Raw genomic sequence first — 23,117 nt, 5'->3', positions numbered from 1 at the left:
CTTAAGGTCTACAAGGCTTCCACTAGATGTGTTAGACCCCCTGCTTTGTACTCTTCCTTTCTAAACACTCATAGGTTGGGTAAATAGTTCATCAATGTGGTCTTACTTTCCAGCTGAAAAGGGGACCCTGTCTTTCTTGTTCAACTTTTTAATTTCTGGAGCTGAGCAGTTGGCACATAGAAGATGTTTAGGGAATGTACGGATGAACAAAACAATGATGTAAGATATCTAGCATAGAAAATTACACCTAGGAGATGTTTAAGGTATGGCTGATGGAAGGAGGGAAGGAAAGAAGGCGGGAAGGAAAGAAGGGAAGGACAGAAGACTTCTGTACTCTCTAGCCTTGGGAACTCTGAGGCTTAAAATAATGGTATGGCCACAGAGATGCCCTCCACATACACCTTGTGCATCTTGATCACTTAGGGAGACTTAAAATAAAAATTCCCAGGTCCTACTTTTGGTCTACTGATAATCAGAATGCCTGAGATTGAAGTAAACTTGGAAATCTGTATTAAAAAGAAAAACAAACAGCAGCAAACACCTAGGATATTCTGAAGCAGCCCATTCTTGAAGACCTTTTTGAAAACTTCACATTTACAGTAACCAGGGTTGTATGTATTCCTGGGAATTCCAGCCCTTCTCTCCTCTACGGCTGCTCTGTCCAATGCAATAGCCACCTGGCATGTGTTACTATTTAAGTCTAAATTAATTCAAGGTAAAGATTCAGTTTTTCATTTACACTATCCACATTTTCAGTGCTCTATAGCCACATATGTTGCCCATACTGAACAACACAGACAAGATTCACCACAGAAAGCTCTTTTGGGCTGTGTTGTCCTAGAGGGAATTGCTCCTCTCCCATTCACAGTCCACATGCTTTGGTGGAATTGATTCTATCCACAGCTCCATGAATACTGACCAATCATGGTATGGTATCTGACTCAGGTCATAATCAGGACAAGTGTTGGGACTTTTGCTTAAGTGACCATCAAAAGACATTCTTTCTTCCACTGTTATAAAGCCAAGTGTAGAGCAGTTCAGGCTGGAACTGTTGGCAGCTATTTTGTTCTGACATAGAACTACAGAATGAAAACAGCAGGGAGGGAAGCAGAGCAAAAAAATCTGAGTCTTGATGATACTTTTGAATCTTTAGGCAGAGGTTATGCTTGAAGAGAGAGTTGTCATTTCAGTGAGCCAAAAAATCTCCCCCTAGCCTTTTTTTCTACTTGAAGCAAAATGAAAGAAAAGAAAGTGAAGTTGCTCAGTTGTGTCCAACTCTTTGCAACCCCATGGACTGTAGCCTATGAGGCTCCTCCATCCATGGGATTTTCCAGGCAAGAATACTGGAGTGAAAGCAAAAGCATGATGATTAAATACACGGAATGACCATTGCAAGTCACTTCCTTTATACCCTTCATTTTTCCATCTGTAAAATGGATAGATTGAAATAATTAGTTCAATTCAATTCTTCAAACATACTTTGTACATGTATTTCCAGGTATTTGTCCTGAGCACAGAATAATTTAGATTCAGTCTTTCCTGCAGAAGCATTAACCTGACTGTAATACACTTTAAGGACAGCTTATTATTGATATGGACAAAGTGCTCTGGGGTCACAAAGGATGTTCTTGACTTGATTTTGGTCAAGACTTCACTGTGGAGGTGACATGGAGCCTAGATCTTGAAAAGTGAGTAGGTTTTTCTTTGCAGAAAAAGTAAAAGAGGACACTTTAATTTAAAAGTAAATATGAGCAAAACTCCAAATTAAGAAAGCTCAGAGTGCACTTGGAAAAGAGTAGTTCATTATGTGCTCAGTCACTTCAGTTGTATCCGACTCTTTGTGATCCCATGGACTGTAGCCCGCCAGGTTCCTCTGTCCATGGGATTCTCCAGGCAAGAATACTGGAGTGGGTTGCTGTGCCTTCCTCCAGGGAATCTTCCCAACCTAGGGATTGAATCCAAGTCTCCTGTGTCTCCCATATTGCAGGTGGATTCTTTACTGCTGAGCCACCAGGGAAGCCCAGTTCATTGTACCTAGAGCTTAAAATATAAGAGGTGAAAGGATGGGCTACAGACTAGGAGAGGTTGGTAGGACCTGGTTACCATACCTTTGAATGTCATTCTGGGGACTTGGGGCTTTCCTCTGCAGGAGAAATAGAAGCAGGGAACTCTGATGATCAGACTCGCATTTGGTGAGATCCCATTTGGGAACAAGAAAGACAGATTGATGATGGGTAGAGACGGGAGGCGGGGGGACCAGTTGGGAACTTATTGCAGTTGTGGAGGTGAAAAATGAGGAGACTAAACCATGCATTCAAGACTAATTTGCAAAGTGTTATATGCTGGATATACTGAATTGGCATGTGGTAGGTGCTCAAAAATGTTTGTGGAATAACCATTGCTGAGTGACGAGGAGCATGTTGTGGGAGAGGATGGATTGATTATTTGAAGGTTAAGTCAGGTGATGTGTGGAAGAGGGTGAAGAAGGGAGTTGATAGAGGTGTCAAAGCCTGAATAGAAGTCAAATCAGGACACCAGAGACTTTTACAAAAGCAATTGTAGTAGAGTGGCAGGATTGGAAACTGAATTACAATGCATTGAGTAGTGAAGGCAGCAAATACAATATCTTCTTAAAGGAGATTAGAGAGCTGAGAAAAAAGAGAAAAAGACAGTAGCTGGGAGTGAAAAAAATGGAATAATGGATCTGTCAGTTGTTTTCCCAACTTCTTTTTCCCCACTTCTTGCTTTCTGAGAGAACCCCCACTTTGTTAAGGCTTCCATCCCACCAGGTGAAACCTTTTTGACTCAGAGTCCCAGGGATGGATACTGACTAATCTAAGGCAATCACAGTAATCTCATTCTTCTTTGCCATTAGTAGGTTCAAGGACATCAGCTTAAGCCCATAAGTGCAGGGCATTCCCTTAGTCACTGTTACTTACTGTCCAGGAATGGACACTTGACCTTGTGGTCCAATCAGACTGATCAAGGAGTGGCCATGGCTGTGGCTGCTACCAGCAACCATATAACCACCTTGAGAGAAGCCAGTCTGAGGACAGAGAGCTGAACTCTGATTTTAATGATACCTGCAGACCATCCTACACACAGACATCTCACTAATGTAAGATAAGGCATTTTGTGGTTGTTTCAATCATTTTAGTTGAGCTTTCTGTTACATGCAGCAAAAAGCATCATTGATGGATATCAGCAGATTTTATTTTATTTGGAGTTGCTGAGTACTTAGGGTGAAAGTTCAGAGAAGAGGAAGAATTAAAAAACCCAACACAGGGAAAGAAGGTCAGATTCCCAGAAGGACTGGAACTGGTTGTGCTCAGGACTGTTGGGGGAGGATCTGGCTTGGAAAGAAACTTCTTCCCTGTGCTGCAGAAGGGAAAGAGATACGAGAAAACGAATGAATTTAGAGGTAGAGGCAGGTTGACAGAGGATCTATAAGGACCCTTAGAACTTCATTGCCTTGAATCTAGTCAAGGAGGTGTGTGGCATCAACTGATAAAATCAAGCATATCTGGAAGCATGTGTGGAGAAGAATCACCTCCCCCTGGAATAATCGGAGGCATCTCCAATAGGGGAGGGGGACTCTGAGTCAGCATGGATAGAGTTGGTATAGAGGGCAGAGGGGTAGGGTGTCGGTGGTGCTGTACTTTCATTTCTATAATCTCATTCACTTATTTTTATTTTTAAAACTTTTGGCTGCACTGGGTCTTTGTTGTGGCTCAAGGGCTTCTCTAGTTGTGGCACTTGGGCTCTAGAGCTAGAGGGGTCAGTAGTTGCAGCCCAAGGGCTTGCTTGCCTCACAGCTTGTGGGATCTTAGTTCCCTGATCAGGGATGGAACCCTCATCTACTGCACTGGAAGGCGGATTCTTAGCCACTGGACTACCACAGAGGCCTCTATCATCTCATTAAAATGCCACATCCTTGAGAAACGTACTGAAGGGACAGGGAGAGACCAGTTTGGCTGCAGCGGGAGTTAAATATGGAGAAAGTCTTGCTGGGGTCAGATCCCAGAGGGTCTTATGTGCCAGGCTGGGTTTATTAACTTTAATGGGCTTTGATCAGTATTTCTCACACTTGAGTGAATAAAAAAATTTCTTGCTAACACTTTTGACTTAAAAATTATTCTTAATACAATAGTATATAAGTATATACAGACATCAAACTAGGTGTACACTCCTTATGCTTATATATTTTGTATGAATCATGAAACTAAGCCCAATTTACAAATTAACTACAAAAAGGCATTAAACCAATCAAATTCCACATTAAGTTAGTGGACTAGATAATGATGTTTGCTGAAACTAAATTGCCCCTCACAAGGCAAGTATGACACTGACTGGTCCTGAGAGTGATGTGCTGATAAATTGGTTTCCAGAGAAAAGAAAGCCTGTTTCCCAGAGTTTGCTGATTTCCATGGTGTAATTTCTGTTTGGCTGCCATCACAATCGCTGTATTCGATGACTGGCTCTCAAAATACCTGAAAATTAAGCAATTGGCTCTTGTGAGCTGGAACAGGCTGTTCCAGCCCATTGCGGCTCTCTAAGTTCTTTTGAACTCACATGCCTAGTTTTCTTTGTGTGCTGTGATAACTCAATTGTTCCATTCCTTTCCTATTCTAATTCCTACAAAAGCTATGCTTATTTGGGCCCAACAGAGTAGCATAATTTTATCTTTACTTGGGTGAATATATCATTTACATATTAGTCACTATTCTTTTTTCTTCAACCCAAGACAAAAATGTAAGTATTTATCACAATTCAAATCCATTCCATTTCAAAATCCATATAGTGAGATTTTATATAGTAAGGGATGTTGAATTATCCAAAGTTACTTGGTTTCTGAGTTTGGGATAACAAATACTAAAAATTCAGATAACAAGGATATTAATCCCATTTAAACAAATTTGAATTTTATTCAATTCCTGAGTTCAAATGGCAACTTTTGGGTAGCAAAGGATGCCTGTTGTACTATTTGGGACCAAAAAATTGTGGATTAGTGAAACATAAGTACTATAAGCTATCATGACCCAAGATATGTTTACATTAATTTTTAGATAATCATGGAAGTTAAAGCACAAATTTAGGAATGCATATTTGTTAGGAATGCTTGTGGCTGCAGGTAATCAAAAACCCAGCCCAAAGCAGCTTAAACCTTGGATGTTCATTGCCTACTTATTAAGAAGTCCTAATGTGGATAGACCAGATTGGTCTGCACTCTCAAAATGACACCAAGGATCCAGGTGTCACCTGGATCCACCATTTACCATCCAAGAATGTTGGCTTTTTAGCCTGATGTGTGTTGTGTCAAGGTCATAAAATAGATGTTGTTCTGGGCATTGTGTGGTCATTCACATCAAAGGTAAGCAGGAAGAGGCAGCTCGATATTTGTCTGTCTCTGATTAAGACAGCAAGTTTCTCTAAGATCCCTCTACCATCTCATCCCTCCCATCCATCTCAATAGCCAAAACCTGATCACATGGCCATCTCTAGTGACTAGGGAAATTGGGAAATACTGTGCTTGACTTTCCAGACTCTATAGTGGAAGACAGCAAGGGGGTCATAGGGGAGGTATGGGAATGACTTCTGCATGCCAGTGAAGACCATCTCAGTGAAATTTGTAGGATCTTTGTGTGTATGTCTGTGGAATATTCAGCACCCAGGCACCCAAGCTTGGTAATCTGTCCCAGGCAACTCCCCATAGTTCCAGTCGCTGGTGTTTGAGAACACTAACTGTGTACAGAACATAGATTAGATACTCTGCAGGAGGGGAACACCACGGAAGGACACACACACACACACACACACACACACACCCTCTGATTTTGAAGGACTTAGCGAGGGGCTTACTAGCACATCACTCTGTGGGGCTAAGGTCTTAGGGGTGTCTGGATTCTTCATGGGAAACTTCCTTGTCTTGTGTGTGTATGTGTGCTTAGTCACTCAGTCATGTCCAACTCTTTGCAACCCCATGGACTGCAGCCCACCAGGCTCTTCTGTCCATGGGGATTCTCCAGGCAAGAATTCTGGAGTGGGTTGCCATGCCCTCCTCCAGGGGATCTCCCCAACCAGAGGATCGAACCCAGGTCTACCACATTTCAGGCAGATTCTTTACCGTCTGAGCCATCAGGGAAGCCTTTGTCTTGTGTATAGTTTTCTGTCTTTGAATCATGAGGATCGACCATTGAAGACAGCACAGAAGAGGTTCCTGGACCCAGTTTCACTGGAATAAGAACTTCTGATGATGGGCCCAAGTCATTGGTCAGATGTCCCATGTTGAAGGCCATAGAGCTGCAGGCATGGGGGTGGCCAGGAGATAAAGGAGCTCCGGGGGACACTGTGGGTGCCCTGGTCCGTTGTACTTAGAGGCAGTGAAAATCCCACTGGCCTGGGAGTCAGGAGACCCTGGTTCTAGAAGAACTCCCAGATGAGTCTCTTGACCTTGATGGATCTGAGTGACCTTGCACAGGGGCTGACCCAACGAGTGCTCAGTTAAGCTGGCACAACCTCACTGACCTGTAAGCTCATACCTATCCTGCTCAGTGCTTAGATCTTTGGTAGAATGTTCTATTTGGAAATACATCTAGAATTTAAAAGCACTATAGAATCTCAAAGTATTTTCTTTTTGCAAATATCTATTTATTTTTAATTTATTGATTGCTTTACAATATTGGTTTGATTTCTGTCATACATCAGTGTGAATTAACCATCGGTGTATGTATGTCCCCTCTCTTTTGAATCGCCCTCCAGCTCTTGCCCATTCCTACCCCTCTATGTTATTACAGAGCCCCAGTTTGAGTTTCCTAGGTCATACAGCAAATTCCTATTGGCTCTCTATTTACATATATTAGTGCATATGCATCCATGCTACTCTTTGCACTTATCTCACCCTCTCCCTCTTCTCCCCGACCCGTGTCCGTAAGTCTGTTCTCTATGTCTGCATCTCCATTGCTGCTCTGTGAACAGATTCATCAGTACCATCCTTCTAGATTCCATATATATGCATTAATATATGATATTTGTTTTTCTCTTTCTGACTTACTTCACTCTGTATAATAGGCTCTAGGTTCATCTACCTCATTAGAACTGACTCAAATGTATTCCTTTTTAATGGCTGAGTAGTATTCCACTGTATGTACGTACCACAGCTTCTTTATTCATTCATCTGTCAATGGACATCTAGGTTGCTTCCATGTCTATTTACAACAGTGCTGCAATGAACATTGTGTCTTTTTCAGTTTTGGTTTCTTCAGGGTATATGCCTAGAAGTGGTATTGCTGGGTCATATGGTGGTTTTATTTCTAGTTTTATAAAGGAATCTCCATACTGTCTTCCATAGTGGTTGTATGAATTTACATTCCCACCAGCATGTAGGAGGGTTCCCTTTTCTCCACACCCTCTCCAGCACTTGCTGTTTGTAGATTTTTTGATGATGGCCGTTCTATCTGTTGTGAGGTGATATCTCTGTAGTTTTGATTTGCATTTCTCTAATAATGAGTGATGTTGAGTGTCTTTTCATGTGTTTGTTAGCCATCTGTATGTCTTCTTTGGAAAATGTCTGTTTAGATCTTTTCCCCACTTTTTGATTGTGTTGTTTGTTTTTCTGGTATTGAGTTGTATGAGCTGCTTGTATATTTTGGAAATTAATCCTTTGTCAGTTGTTTCATTAGCTATTATTTTCTCCCATTCTGAGGGTTGTCTTTTCACTTTGTTTATCGTTTCCTTTTCTGGGAAAAAAGCTTTTCAAGGTATTTTCATAGTCATAGCAGGGGAAGGAAGAAGGAAAGAAGTTCTCCTAAAGGGTCTGCTGCGGGCCTGGCATCAGGTCAGATGCTGTTACATAACCTCTCTCTGAATTCTCACATCTGGCATCCCAGCACAGGAATATTATTCTTACCCTTGTAGACAGGTTCACTGGACCTCAGAGAGGTAAAATAACTCTTCTCAAGTCTTATAGCCTGTGAGAGGTAGAGCTAAGGTTTTGAAAATTCTGCACAAGAGCTTGGCCTCAGGCGAGGATAGAGATTTCAAGAAAAGTAACACCAAGAAGGGCCACCAAGAATTCAGAAGCTGGAGGAGGCTAAGAAGGAGCTGAAAAGGCCCCAGAAAAGTATGGGGACTATTATAATTAACTATGCTCAGTCACTCAGTCAGGTCTGACTCTTTGAGACCCCATGGACTGTAGCCCGCCAGGCTCCTCTGTCCATGGGATTTTCCAGGCAAGAATAGTGGATCTGGTTGCCATTTCCTCCTCCAGATGGATGGAAACGCTGAGCATGTGCCTCAAAGCCATTTCTCCAGGCCTCTGCTCACATCTTCCACCTTCCCCTCCTCTAGCATCAGGCTGGACCGGTCTGCACTGAGCCAACCATCAGCTCCCTGCCCTCCTCACCTCTGGACTCCCCACCCCCTGCCTGGCCCTTCTAATGCCTCCTCTTGCTTTTCCTTCTCCTGCCAAGTTCTGTCATTTAAAGCCCCCTAATTTAATAGGTTTGTCTCATTATTTTGATTAATCATATTAACTCATGTTAATTAAGAGAGAGATTTAGGCAGTGACAGAGGTTAATGGAATCAACCCATGTTCTTCTCTGGCTTTTGTTGGGGGGCACTGACGGGCGTGGGGGGAAGAAGAAGGGAAAATGGGAAATGGCCCATCAGCAGGATCAGCCTGGGACAAGCCCGGGAGTCTGTAAAGCGGGAGGGGAGAGAAAGGTATCGAGGAAACGATCAGTTACCAATCGGAGTTTCCTGTTAATTGAATGTCTGATTTTATTAATGATGGAATTTATAAAAGTCCTTAAGAAAAGAAAAGAATTTAGTCAGTTCAGCAGTTAACTGTGAAAATTAATGCAGAGGATATAAGTTAAAATGGCCATTTTATTTGTCTTCCTTTTCTCCCCTAGTGGTGGGGATGAAATTGGGCACATCATCTCGGAGGGCTTTTTCATCTCTGGTCCTCTATTTGGTGCTGAAGAAGCAGGCAGTTGGGCCCGTGGCCTCAACCTGACTATTCGGAGCAAGAAGCACATCTACTTTGTTCCAGACTCTTTGCTGAGCAGCTTAAATGCATCTTTTCATTAAATTCTGTAACGACGCCCAAGGTCTCCTTCCATAGAGGAAACTGAGTCAGAGATGCTGTGTCCCTCGTCCAGGATATCAGAGATTGAGAGCCTCAGATCTGGGTGAAAGTGCTGGGGTCCAGGACTGCGCATGGGAACTCACCCTGGTGGCTTCAGGTCTAGGGAGGAGCTATGACATCCTCCCTGGATGTCCCTGGCCTCGTTGGAAAGGACCTTATCTGGAGAGCTTGGAAGGGGGTCCAGGCAGTGCAGGGCTTCACCTCAGCTGACGAGTCTTTTTCTCCATGTCTTCCAAGTTGTCCTGGAGCCAAGAAGGGCTGGATCTGAAGGACTTAAGTGTGTCCCCCAGAAAGACACATTGAAGTCCCAAACCCCCAGGCCTGGAAATGTGACTTCTTGTGGAGATGAGGTCTTTGCAGATGTTATCAAGGTGAAGTCATATGAATTAAGATGAGCCCTAGTCCAAAGGACTTCCCTGGTGGCTCAGACGGTAAAGAATCTGCCTGCAGTGCAGGAGACCAAGGTTCGACCCCTGGGTCAGGAAGATCCCCTGGAGAAGGAAATGGCAACCCACTCCAGTACTCTTGCCTGGAGAATTCCACGGACAGAGGAGCCTGATGGGCTACAGTTCATGGGGTTGCAAGGAGTGGGACACAACTGAGCAACTAGCATGTTCACTTTCACTAGACCAGTGTGACTGATGTCCTTATCATGAGAAATGAAGGGGCACAGACGCAGAGAAGAAGACTATGTCAGGAGGAGGCAGAAACTGGAGTGATGCTACCGCAGGCCAGGGAATGTCTGGGGCTATAAGAAGCTAGAAGGGAGGAGCCTCCATGGAGGTTTCAGAGGGACCATGGCCCTGCTGACCCCTTGATTTTGGACTTCTAGGCTGTAGAGAAGGAAATGGCAACCCACTGCAGTATTCTTGCCTGGAGGGTCCCGTGGACAGAGGAGCCTGGTGGGCTGCTGTCCATGGGGTTGCACAGAGTCGGACACGACTGAAGTGACTTAGCAGCAAGCAGCAGCAGCAGGCTGTAGAACTGGGAAAGAATAAACTTGTGATGTTTTGATGCAATCCTTTATTGTCATTTGCTATGGCAGTTCTAGGAACTAATATACCTGCAGGAGCTTGACTGAATTTGAACCTCTTTTACTTGCAGGTGGATGCTTCTTGGATTTGTCAAATTTAGAAAAATTGAGAAAAATTTTGACCCTTGTTTCTTCAAATATATTTTCTCCCTCTTCCCACTTCTAGCATTTCAATTACATACATAGTTGACTACTATTGATATTTTCCCACAGGTCACTAAGGGGCTGTGTGTGTGTATAAATAACCTTATTCTTTCTGTGTTTCAATTTCTATAGTTTCTCTTCCTGTGTCCTTATTTATTTTTCTATTTATTTATTTTTGGCCTGTCGGGTCTTCACTGAGGCATGCAGGGCCTTAGCCGTGGCATGTGGGCTTCTCCCTGGTTGTGGCATGCAGGCTCCAGAGTGTGTGGGCTCCCTAGGTGTGGTGTGCAGGCTCAGTAGTTGTGCACAGGCTTAGTTGTGCAGTTGCCCTGTGGTGCACGGGCTTAGTTGCCCCGTGGCTTATGGGATCTTAGTTCCCTGACCAGAGATCGAGCTCGCATGCCCTACATTGGAAGGTGGATTCTTAACCACTGACCACCAGGAAAGTCCCCCTATATCCTTAAATATTTCATTATTTAATTGCTGTATTTTATAATTTTTGTTCTTCTGAAAGATCTAATCTGCTACATGGGCCACCCAATGGGTTTTTTAATTTCAAATATATTGTTTAGCTTTAGAGGTTCCATTTAGTTTATTTCCACATCTTCCATTTCTCTCCCCATTATTCATGTTTTCTTTTTAAATATTTGAGATATTTGTAAGAGCTATTTTAAAGTCTTTTAAAGCTCATCACCTCTTCATTTCTGTGTCTGTTTCTATTGACTTTTTTCTTTCTCTTGGTTATAGATCACATTCTTGTTTCTTTACATGCCCAGTAATTTCTGAATGGGTGCTGGGCATTTTGGATATTATGTTATTAAATATCTGAATTTTACTATCTTCCTTTAAAGAGAAGAAAAGTTTGTTTTGATAGATTGTTGAGTTACTTGTGGATCAACTAGATGTTTTCTAGACTTGTTTTTAAGCTTTGTGGGGATGGATCTAAAATAGCCTTTACTCTATTGGCTATATTATTAGGCTATTACCCTTCTGGGGTCTTTACTGAATGAACCCTGGTGTTCATTTGACATCTCCCTGCCCTTTATGATCAACAGTCTCAAGGAGGACCCTCAGGCAGATATCTGGAGTTCTCTCTCTGTGTACCTCCTTTATCTCTGGTACTCTGTCCTTCAAATTCCAGCCACCTCAGCCTCCTCCAACTCCAAACTCAGTTTCCTCAGTTCAACAAAGTTGTTGTTCTCTGCTTGGGTTTTCAACTGTGGTCTGGAAAATACCTCCAGGCAGGAAAGCAGGATGGTTTTTTTTCTTTCTTGGTCCTGCAATCAAGGGATGGTCTTGATCACTGTTATCTAAAGTCTGAAAATAGTCATTTCAAATATTATTTAGACTTTTATCTGTTTTTATCAGAGGGCAAGTTGTATGTAAGCTACTTCGTCATGGTCATTAAGGTCACTGAGCCTGCCTTTGTGATCTGTAAAATGGGTATAATGGCCTCAGAGAGTTGTGACGCTTAGAACACTCTCTACAATCACAGTATGAATGTTTCTTATTTAACCTCCTGACTTCCTAACATTGTCCAAGGTCAGTCCTGCATCTTCTCCAGCTACCCGCCTTGAGGGATTGGACGTGAGAGACTTTTAATGTGGCAGAAAGCTCTGTAGTTTTCATGAGGATCTGTGAAGGCCCTACCTTGAAGATATAATGCAGAAAGGTCTCTCCAACTTCTTCACTCTACTTTATTTGGCAAGAGATTATATGTCCCATCTGTCTACTTTATCCATATTTCCAGTGACTGCTAAAGGAGTTTAGAAGGACAAATGGGAAGAAAGGCACTGATTCCCTTGAAGTGCCGTGTTATTAGCCATTTTAGAAACAGAAGTGTAGGTACTCTCATTTCACCATCCTTGCTATTTCAGAGGATTAGTCTGTCTGGAAGACCCTTCTGGATAACTGGCAGCCCCCAAGATAGTATTTGAGAATCCCTGCTCTGTAGGATATATTCAGGGACACAGATCCAGAGTCTTCCTTCCGTCATAGTTCCTAACCCCAAGTAAAAGCTTAGAAAATGCACATTGAGTTATTTTCTACATCTCTCCCAACAGGTCCCACCCCTGTGGTGTCATTCTTAACCTATTCTATCTTAAAGATGTGAAGGCGTTCAGTCGTGTCCAACTCTTTGCAACCCCATGGACTGTAGACTACAAGGCTCCTCTGTCCATGGAATTTTCCAGGCAAGAGTACTGGAGTGGGTTGCCATTTCCTTCTCCAGAGGATCCCAACCCAGGGATCAAACCTGGGTCTCCTGCATTGTAGGCAGATACTTTACCGTCTGAGCCACTAGGGAAGTCCATTCTTAAAGATGACTGTGTTCTAAAACTTTCTGTCCAGATGATAGCTTTTTGTAGAGAGTATGGGAACATCTCCATGTCTGGGGCAAGAACCAGCATTGACACATGGTGAAGAGCATGTGAACAGATAGGGTAGGGGAGAGGAGCTGGTGGAGTTTTTGATGACTTTGATAGTGTCCCCCAAGTTGTGATATGTGACTCGGTATCACAGTCTGGTTTAAAGTTAGAAATACGAACCAAGAAGAGTGCTGAAGGTCTTTCACCCCCTAGTGGTCCTGCTGTTCTGCTCACGATGTTATCCACCTTTCCGTCACAGCCTTTCCTGCTCACAGTTATCCACCTTTCCTTCTCAATTGTAATTGTAGCAGGACGGTGGTTTCTGCCTCTTTTACCCTCCTCATCCCTGCCCATCCTCATCTGTCAAGACTAGCAAGAGAAAGACTTTTCTGTCTTACAGCTACTTCACACTAAAGAGCCTAAAAGATGAATTTATCTCTTTCTGTGAGAATCCGATTTAGCCTCCAAGGATGGAGCCAGGGACTCTGGGGAGAAGTGATGAGGTGGGGTGGGTTAGAGAAGAAACCAAAGATACAAGCTAGGAGTAAGAATCGCTTCTACTTTTAAAAGTAATTTTATTTATTTATTTATTTTTGGTTGCCCTGGGTCTTCATTGCTGTGTACGGGCTTTCTCTGGTTGTGGCGAGCAGGGGCTACTCTTCACTGCGGCACGTGGACTTCTCATTGCAGTGGCTTCTCTTGTTGTGGAGCACAGGCTCTAGACACACAGGCTTCAGTGGCTGTGGCACGTGGGCTTAGTTGCTCCATGGCATGTGGAATCTTCCCAGACCAGGGATCAAACCCGTGTCACCTGCATTGGCAGGTGGATTCCTATCCACTCTGCCACCAGGGAAGTCCCAAATTAGGAGTAAGAGACTCCAAGGCATCCATTTAGGGCAGAGTTTGCCTGGCAGAAAGGCAAGCTAATAGAAAAAGTAAAGATGTTTTGCAGCATCCTCTGTGTCTCCCCTGTGTTTGAGGTTGGCTAAATCAGGACTGATTTAGCCATCTGCCTTGACTGCACATTAAATTCACCTGGATAGTTCTTATGAAATACTGATGCCCTTGTCCCCCACCTCAGATATTCTGATCTATTGGTCTAAGGTGGAGCCTTGGCATTCACAGCTTATAAAGAACCCCAGGTGATTCTAAGAGTTGCCTTGCTAAAAACCACTGTGTTGTGCGTGCATGCTCATCTGTGTCTGACTCTTTGTGACCCCATGGACTGTAGCCCACCAGGCTCCTCTGTTCATGGAATTTTCCAGGCAAGAATACTGGAGTGGGTTGCCATTTCCCAGGGGATCTTCCAGACCCAGGGATTGAACCCACATCACTTGCATCTGTTGCATTGGCAGGCGGGTTCTTTACCACTATATTACCTGGGAAGCCCCAAGAACAATTGCAATAGATAGGAATATGGGTTTTGTCCCTGTGGGTTCTGAAAATCAACCACAACTGAACTTAATGGCAAAACAGGGGTTCATGAGTGGAGCTGAGTCCCGTGCAAATCAAGAATGAGCAATAAGAAGCCATTGTTATGGTTGGTCCTTCCTGAAGACCCAACACTTTTGGGTTTGCATCTTGCCAAGAGCTTGGCATGAAGGATCCGTGGCTGAAATCTCAGCCTCTTTTCTCAGCTGTATGGCCTGGTCAAGTCACTTAATCTCTTTAAGTTGTACTTTCAGCATCAAACAGAGGGTCATTGTAGTTGTCTAGCCCAGTAGGTGAGAGTGTGTGTGGATCCCAGAGCCAGTTTGTTTTAACACCTGCAAGCTATGTAACTGATCACATCCCTTAAGCACTCTAAGACTAGGTCTTCTTATCTGTAAAACGGGAATAATAAAACTCAAAGGGTGGTCCTGAGGGTTAAGTAGATTCCTACATGTAAGGCACCTAGAATAATAACTGGCACATTGCAAGTGTTAGCCACTCAGTCCTAACTCCCCCGATTCCTGCTAGGATTGCATGGCTACTTCTCCCTCCTCTAATCTGCAGGATAAAAAGCATTTCCTTCCTCTGGGCTGCAATCTTTTATTTGCCCAAATGTTCAAATAGGCAATAAATATATATTTATAAAGAAAACTTTATGGATATGGAAATATTTGCTCAGTTGGCCTTAGAAGGTCACATATGCTCAGAATATCTCTGCCTCGATAGTGAAGGTGGTAAATTTATGGGCTGCTAGCTGAGAGGCTTGGGACTGCCAGTCCTGAAGGTGTTTTGTAGGTGTTTGCTCCACTTCCTCTTTCCTGTCTGTGAAGCTGGAGAGGGTTCCAGTCTGGAAGAAAAACAGGAATTACTTAAAAAGTTTGAGGGAGGTACCCTAGGAGCTCTGATGAACCCTGATTACAAAGGATGAGGATGAGAAGGGTGGAGAAGGGTGTTATCATGGGATCAGCTGCATTTGCCTTCCTTGCAAACTTCCTTTATTCTTCTGTAACAGCTCCCTGATTTTCCTCTGGGAAACCACTGCTTCCCACCCCAGCTCCAATGGAAGGAGATGTGAATGAATTACTGTTGATCACCAGCTGACCTACCGACCACAGTGACTGGCTGAGGGATGGGCACGTGACTCCAGTTCATCCCAAAGACTCATTTTTGTGGGTTTGATTTGATTTCTAACAACCTTCAAAAAAGAACCTCTTTTGGCTTGTGTTCTGAATGTTATCTCCTCTAATCCTTGGTGATTTTGTCCTGCGTGATTATCTCCATTATAAAGACTGTTAGTGTGAGGTTTTTCTGCTTTTGAAGGTGGTTTTCGTATGCAGGGAATAGTTATGTGAAGTTTTAAACATTAATGTGCATTAAACTAAAATTATACGTTCAAAGCTCCGGTTCTTCCATAGGCTTTTTCCCCATTGTTTTCATTGTGATTTAAAAAAAAAAAAAGTAACATAACATTTATCTTCTTAACCATTTTAAAGTTCATTGTGCTCAGTCGCTTCAGTTGTATCTGACTCTTTGGGAGCCTATGGACTGAGGCCCGCCAGGCTCCTCTGTCCATGGGATTCTCCACGCAAGAATACTGGAGTGGGTTGCTGTGTCCTCCTCCAGGGGATCTTCTGGACCCAGGGATTGAACCTGTGTCTTCTGTGCCTCCTGCATTGCAGGCAGATTCTTTAATGAGCCACCGTGAAGCCCTTCAAGTTCATTAGTATTAAGTATATGCACATTGCTGTAAAGTAGACCTCCAGACCTTTTTCAACTTGCAAATCTGAAAATCCATACCCACTAAACAACTCCCCTTTCCTACCTCCTCCCAGCCCCGCAGTAACCACCCATCCATTTTCTGCTTCCATAAATTTGACTCCTGTAGGTACCTCATGCAAGAGAAATCACACAATTTTTGCCCTTTGGTGACTGGTTTATTTCACGTACCATAATGTCCTCCAAGTTCATCCATGTTGTAGCATGTGACAGGAATTTTTCCATGGGCTTTTAAGATAGGCTTACACATTTTATTATTCTAAGTCATTTTTACAAATCTTGTTATTCTTATTTTAGCAGTCATGTTAAGGGACTCTTGAATTCTATTTTGCCTCTTTTTAAGACCTTGTTAAATACTTTGGAGTATTTAAAATTGCATTTGTAAATGAGATGTATTTGTTTTCCTCCTTAAGTATTTCCATTTCCTCACTTAACAAACAAAACCTTCCCAACATAGCCAAATAATTCTCAAAAATCTATGAAATTAACTAGTAATATGAGTGTAGTTCTTCTTAAATATTCCAACACTTAACTACGTAAAATGCTATATTTTTCACAATGTAAAAATACCAAGTCTTAAATCAATTATGTAATTATACATTTTAAATTAGAGTAGAAGGTGCTCACTCCAAAGACAAAAATTCCATGAACTTTGCAAATATATAGGATATTAAATTTTTAAAGATTTGCTAATGCAAAAATATTAAAATATAATTTTGATTTCCTTAAATGTTTCCCTACTTGAGTGCAAATTTTCCTGGCATTGAATGAGGTGTGTCCATTGGAAAGCAATGACATCCCGTTAACTAAGGTTATTGATGTTGAGGTTTTGCCAGGATTCTACCTAGATTCAGATCCATGCTCCTTTTGGGATGCACTAAATCTTATTTATGGTTGCTATAATGTCAGTGCCTCCACAACTCAGAGTGGGTAGTGGTGAAGTCTACTCACTACCCATATATCCACATTACGTGCATCTAGAAAGCCAATTAGATGTTAGAGATCGCATCTTCCTTTTTTTTTTTTAAATTTTCCTTTTCTCTCAATTTTATATATGTCTTCTTTTCTAAGTAAGAACTTAATGAAATTTGGCATCATTCATACATCCTTCCTGTCTCTTTCATATATGTATAACTCATGTGTACTAATATAATATCCTACTGAGTATTGTGGATATCTCACTGGTTTCCTCTATTTCGCAGTTACGTTGTGTGATACCGTATCACTGGCGCAGATAAGGAAACTGAGGTCCACAAATTTAATTGGCCTCTTCTAAGTCTTTCCATGAATCAGAGACATGGCCAGGATTTGGTCTGTGTATTAAGATGCCAGTGGTCGCTCTACTCCTCATTGCAAATGACATGTTAGGCATGACATGTTAGACCTGTAGGTCAGGGTAGAGAGTTTATATAACTCCTTTAAAAATAACTACTCTATCAGTCAATCAACAACTATTTATTGAGCTTGTGCTCTGAGCCAGGCTCCTGCCACGGTAGAGCTTATAGCCTGGAGGAAATCCATGTTGGCTGTTGGCAAAGAATAGGGAGAGACACTCTGGGAAGTCATTGCAAGGAGACTTAACCCATTCAAAGGGGCCAAGAGGCTTCCCGGAGTGGCCTTGAAGGAGGATAAAATTTCAGTAGGCTGAGGTGTGTGGTCAAAAGCATGTCTGGAATGGGGGTAGAGAGAAGTCTATGGAAGCCTTGTTCTCAATGACACATTTCAAGATTTTAGGAAGCATATTAATATGACTCATTGGAAAAGACACTGATGCTGGGAAAGATTGAAGGCAAAAGGAGAAGGGGGCAGCAGAAAATGAGATGGTTAGACAGCATCACTGACCCAGTGGCCACGAGTTTGAGCAAATCTGGGAGATAGTGAAGGACAGGGGAGGCTGGCAGGCTGCAGTCCATGAGGTCATAAAGAGTTGGACTTGACTTACCAACTAAACAATAATGACAACAAAATTGATATGCCAGTTAAGGTCACGAAAAAGAAAAATTAGAAGAAAGAGTATGAGAACCCAAGACACAGAGAGAAGCTAGGCAAGTGTTGAGTCCTTTTTAATGTGCTCATTCCTCTGCCAGGAGTGGCCAGGTCCTGCTCCCCGTCAATTCCACCTTCAAGTCAACCTTCTCAGATGTTAAAACGCCCAGTGCCATCTTCTGCCTCAGGTTGGCAGGTGGAGTGAGACTTCCCTAAAGAGGAAGAGCAACATGGCCATCTCTCCCTCCCTCCCTTTCTTTCTCCTTCCCCTCTCTTTGGCATCACCTTTCTTGAGCTGCTACTAAGTGCTAGGTACTGTGCTAGGGGCTGGGTTACAATAATGAGCAAAAACACAAGTTGTCCTTATCCACCAAGAGCCCACGGCCAGGCCTTGATGAGATGGTTATGAAAATCCTTCTACAAAAGATTTTGGTGCGTAGGGTTTTTTGTTTGGTTGGTTATTTTATTGTGTACAGCGAACGTAATATACATAAACCTGAACTCATATCCTCCATCAAATATAATTCTTTGACCTAAATACTCCTTTAGGAAGTTTCTTGTTATAAAGATTCCATGTATTCTACCTTCAGATTTTAAGGCCTCATTCGTCAGATAGATAAACACACACACAGGAGCACGCATGTGTATTAAAGAGGCCACTGCACGGAAAATAGATGAGGAAGAAACGTCAAGAGAGCCTTATCAATCGGGATATCTTATTATCTTTAGAGAGAATCCCAACCCCTGACTGCAAACAGATAAGGGAGGAGAGAAGCAATGATAAAAGAGAAATCGTTGTAATATTTTACTCTGTATAAAGCCAGGTGGTAAGTTGTGTGTCTACAGTAGTTTGTGGGGTGGAATTCCTTTATTCCATTTAGATGCCCTGACACGTGTGGACATGTGTGTACCCAGTGGTGTGTGCCGCTGTCCTTGGTCCCTGGCGTGCATGTTGCCTGGCCTATCGGCACACAGCCCTGCTGCGGATGTGGGCAGCATCCGCTATCTTCTGAGCCCATCCATATGCATGTGCGTCTATATCCCAGCCGTGGTCGGCATCATTCATTTCCAAAACCAGCATGCATTCATTTTCATAACTTTTTGTTCCATTACAATATTAATGGGACTATCAATGGGAAAGGACAAGAGAAGCATTTTTAATGTTTATCTGACAGTTGCAAATTTCACTTGAGGTTGTTTACTGGGATCTGATTGTTGGCAGAGAGGAGCAGGAGAGGCGGCAAGATTAATGGGATCACAGGAAGAGGAGATGTATTTATGGGCCTTCTGAACACCATCTAAGAGTAATAAAAAGTCCTGCCGCACCCTTCCCCAAGTGAGACTTAAGAAGTTTTAAGCACTAAGAAATGAGGGATTGTTTTAATTAACTTCCATCTAATCCAGGTGGCCTGTTCAAAGTGAATCATGCCGCATTTATGTCTCAGTCTATTAAAAATTAGACACGGCCCTCTCCCATCCCCCACCTTATCTCTCTCTCTTTCTCTCTCTTTTTGCCCCCGCCCCTGGTCCCCCTCTGGCCTTGGATTGCTGTCAGTCTGGCTTGCCATATTTTTTCCCCTCTTTCTTAAACTCCTATGCCATCTCAAAGGGAGAGAGAGCCTGGTGGGCTCTTTTGACCAGAAAGGCAGGAAAAAAGGAGAGGAGGATTCCAGAGGTTTTTAGGGAAGGGAGGTGATGGATGGGAAAGAGTGGCTTCATGCTTCCCCCCAAACTTTTCTCTCTGCTTCTGGCTGCTTGGTACTGGAGCAACATGGCAATGGCCCCCCAGATACCCCAAGAACCTTGTGAAAGTCACCGTTGTGGGATGAAGGTATTGAGGTGCATCCGAGCACCCATACCTGGGCCTTCTAGGAAGAGATCTTGCTGCGGTAAGAGATGTTTCCAGGAGTGGGCCCCAGGGATGCTGGTTTCTTCCCACGCCTGGCTGAGCTTTCCTTCCTCCCAGGGTCCTCAGTGGGACTGCCAGCTGAAATATGGAACATCCAGTTAATCATGGATTTTAGATAAACAATGGCTAGTTTTTAAATATAAGTATATTCCAAATATCTCATCAGCCATACTCACAGTTAAAAGTATTTTTTGTTTATCTGAAATTCAAATATAACTTGTCCTGCATTTTTATTTGTTAAAGTTGGGCAACTCTATCAGGGAGAGAAGCCCCACCCCACGTAGATGTTCTGATCCCAGATTCTGACACTGTGTGAGGTATGTTCGGAATTGAATTGTGAGTTTTTTCATCTCTCTGACCTTAGTTGTTTCATCTGTTAAAGAGGGACAGCAATCACCTGTTTCCAGACATATGACAAGAATTCAGTCAGTTCAGTTCAGTCGCTCAGTAGTGTCCGACTCTTTGCGACCCCATGAATCGCAGCACGTCAGGCCTCCCTGTCCATCACCAACTCCCGGAGTTTACTCAAACTCATGCCCATCGAGTCAGTGATGCCATCCAGCCATCTCATCCTCTGTCGTCCCCTTCTCCTCCTGCCCCCAATCCCTCCCAGCATCAGGGTCTTTTCCAATGAGTCAACCCTTCGCATGAGGTGGCCAAAGTATTGGAGCTTCAGCTTCAGCATCAGTCCTTCCAATGAACACCCAGGACTGATCTCCTTCAGGATGGACTGGTTGGATCTCCTTGCAGTCCAAGGGACTCTCAAGAGTCTTCTCCAACACCACAGTTCAAAAGCATCAATTTTTCGGCACTCAGCTTTCTTCACAGTCCAACTCTCACATCCATACATGACCACTGGAAAAACTATAGCCTTGCCCAGACAGACCTTTGTTGGCAAAGTAACGTCTCTGCTTTTTAATATGCTATCTAGGTTGGTCATAACTTTCTTTCCAAGGAGTAAGCGTCTTTTAATTTCATGGCTGCAGTCACCATCTGCAGTGATTTTGGAGCCCAAAAAAATAAAGTCTGCAACTGTTTCCACTGTCTTCCCATCTATTTCCCATGAGGTGATGGGACCAGATGCCATGATCTTAGTTTTCTGAATGTTGAGCTTTAAGCCAACTTTTTCACCCTCCTCTTTCACTTTCATCAAGAGGCTCTTTAGTTCCACTTCACTTTCTGCCATAAGGGTGGTGTCATCTGCATATCTGAGGTTATTGATATTTCTCCTGCCTATCTTGATTGCAGCTTGTGCTTCTTCCACCGGATATTGGCAATTTGATTTCTGGTTCCTCTGCCTTTTCTAAAACCAGCTTCAAATCCCTTATGAATATACAGTGGAAGTGAGAAATAGATTTAAGGGACTAGATCTGATAGACAGAGAGCCTGATGAGCTATGGATGGAGGTTCGTGACATTGTACAGGAGACAGGGATCAAGACCATCCCCATGGAAAAGAAATGCAAAAAAGCAAAATGGTTGTCTGAGGAGGCCTTACAAATAGCTGTGAAAAGAAGAGAAGCAAAAAGCAAAGGAGAAAAGGAAAGATATTCCCATTTGAATGCAAAGTTCCAAAGAATAGCCAGGAGAGATAAGAAAGCCTTCCTCAGTGATCAATGCAAAGAAATAGAGGAAAACAACAGAATAGGAAAGACTAGAGATCTCTTCAAGAAAATTAGAGATAACAAGGGAACATTTCATGCAAAAATGGGCTCAATAAAGGACAGAAATGGTATGGACCTAACAGAAGCAGAAGATATTAAGAAGAGGTGGCAAGAATACACAGAAGAACTGTACAAAAAAGATCTTCATGACCCAGATCAAAATGGTGTGATCACTCACCTAGAGCCAGACATCCTGGAATGTGAAGTCAAGCAGGCCTTAGAAAGCATTACTACTTACAAAGCTAGTGGATGTGATGGAATTCCAGCTGAGCTATTTCAAATCCTGAAAAATGATGCTGTGAAAGTGCTGCACTCAATATGCCAGCAAATTTGGAAAACTCAGCAGTGGCCACAGGACTGGAAAAGGTCTGTTTTCATTCCAATCCCTAAGAAAGGCGATCCCAAAGAATGCTCAAACTACCGCACAATTGCACTCATCTCACACACTAGTAAAATAATGCTCAAAATTCTCCAAGCCAGGTTTCAGCAATACGTGAACCGAGAACTTCCAGATGACAAGAATTAAATGACCTCAATCCTGCCAAGTCTTTAGAACAGGGGTGAGCAATTTTTTTTTCCGGAAAGGATCAGATAGCAAATATTTTAGGTTTTGCAGCCCAGTCGATCTCTAGCACAGCTAGTCCACTCTGCCAATGTGATGAGAAAGCAGCTGTGATGATACATAGACACACAAGTGTGGCAGCATTCCAGTAAAGCTTAGGTTACAGAAACAGACTGTGGCCCCCTTTTGCCCAGGGGCTGGAGTCCGCTGAGCCTTGGCTTTGAACATTGCCAGCATACTGGAAGTGCTTCTAAGTGCGAACCACTGTTATTACACATAGTTACCCATCTTCAGGCCAGGGCTGCTAGGCAATATGAATTGACCATCACCAAAAAGCTTTCCTTGCCTCTCAGTTGCCTACTGATGCCTGAAATTCTGGTGAGAGATTCTGTCTTTTGGTCTAAATAGCTCTGGAAGAAGCCACTCCTTAGGTATTGCTGCTTAGTTCACTTACCAGCACAAACCACATTTACAGAACACAAGGCCCGCCAGCTCTGCACAAGCAGGTGCCGTTCTTTGTTATTCACCTTCACACTCATCCACGGAAGAGAACCCAGGATTGCAAGCATCTCTTTTATTGCTCTTCACTTTATTGGAGTTCGCAGGTACCGTGGTTTGTTTTTTTTTTAACAAACTGAAAGTTTGTGGTAGCCCTGTGTCAAGCAAGTCTCTAGGCTCCATTTTTCCAACAACATTTGCTCATTTTGCTAATTCTCACACTATTTTGAGTGGCTCTATGATTATTATATTTGCTGTGGTGACCTGGGATCAGTAATCTTTGATGTGACTCCCATGATCCCCTGAAGGCTCAGATGATGGTTAGCATTTTTCAGCAACAAAGTGTTTTTCAATGAAGTTGTTTTTCAGACATAATCTATTGCACACAATAGACTATAGTACAGTAAACATAACTCATGCATGTGTACTAGAAAAGCAAAAACATCATGTGATTCACTTTATTGCAATATCTGTTTTATTGGGGTGGTCAGAAACCAAGCCCACAACATCTCTGAGGATCTGTGTCTGCATCTTATAATATGCAAGCTAACTGGGGCTGTGAGTAACTCATCCTGAGCCATACAACCAGTAAGGGCCAACA

The 23,117-nt window shown here is 42.9% G+C and overlaps 1 long non-coding RNA gene across 3 annotated transcripts in view; it reads left to right on the top strand.

Annotated features, from left to right (window-relative positions):
- The window catches only part of LOC122443894, a 204,097-nt gene that overhangs the window by 91,587 nt on the left and 89,393 nt on the right, over positions 1–23,117 (top strand). The window contains exon 4 of one of the 3 annotated variants that reach the window (XR_006270138.1): positions 15,135–15,471. The exons of the other annotated variants lie outside the window; for them this stretch is intronic. This is a non-coding gene — a long non-coding RNA (uncharacterized LOC122443894). Of the gene's footprint in view, positions 1–15,134; positions 15,472–23,117 lie in introns of those variants that run through there. 3 annotated transcript variants of the gene reach the window in all.

This window comes from Cervus canadensis, chromosome 6 (genome assembly GCF_019320065.1).
Source record: "Cervus canadensis isolate Bull #8, Minnesota chromosome 6, ASM1932006v1, whole genome shotgun sequence".
Taxonomy (NCBI): Eukaryota; Metazoa; Chordata; class Mammalia; order Artiodactyla; family Cervidae; genus Cervus; species Cervus canadensis.
The sequence above is the reverse complement of the archived record's forward strand: the minus strand, read 5'-3'. Positions and strand labels throughout refer to the sequence as shown.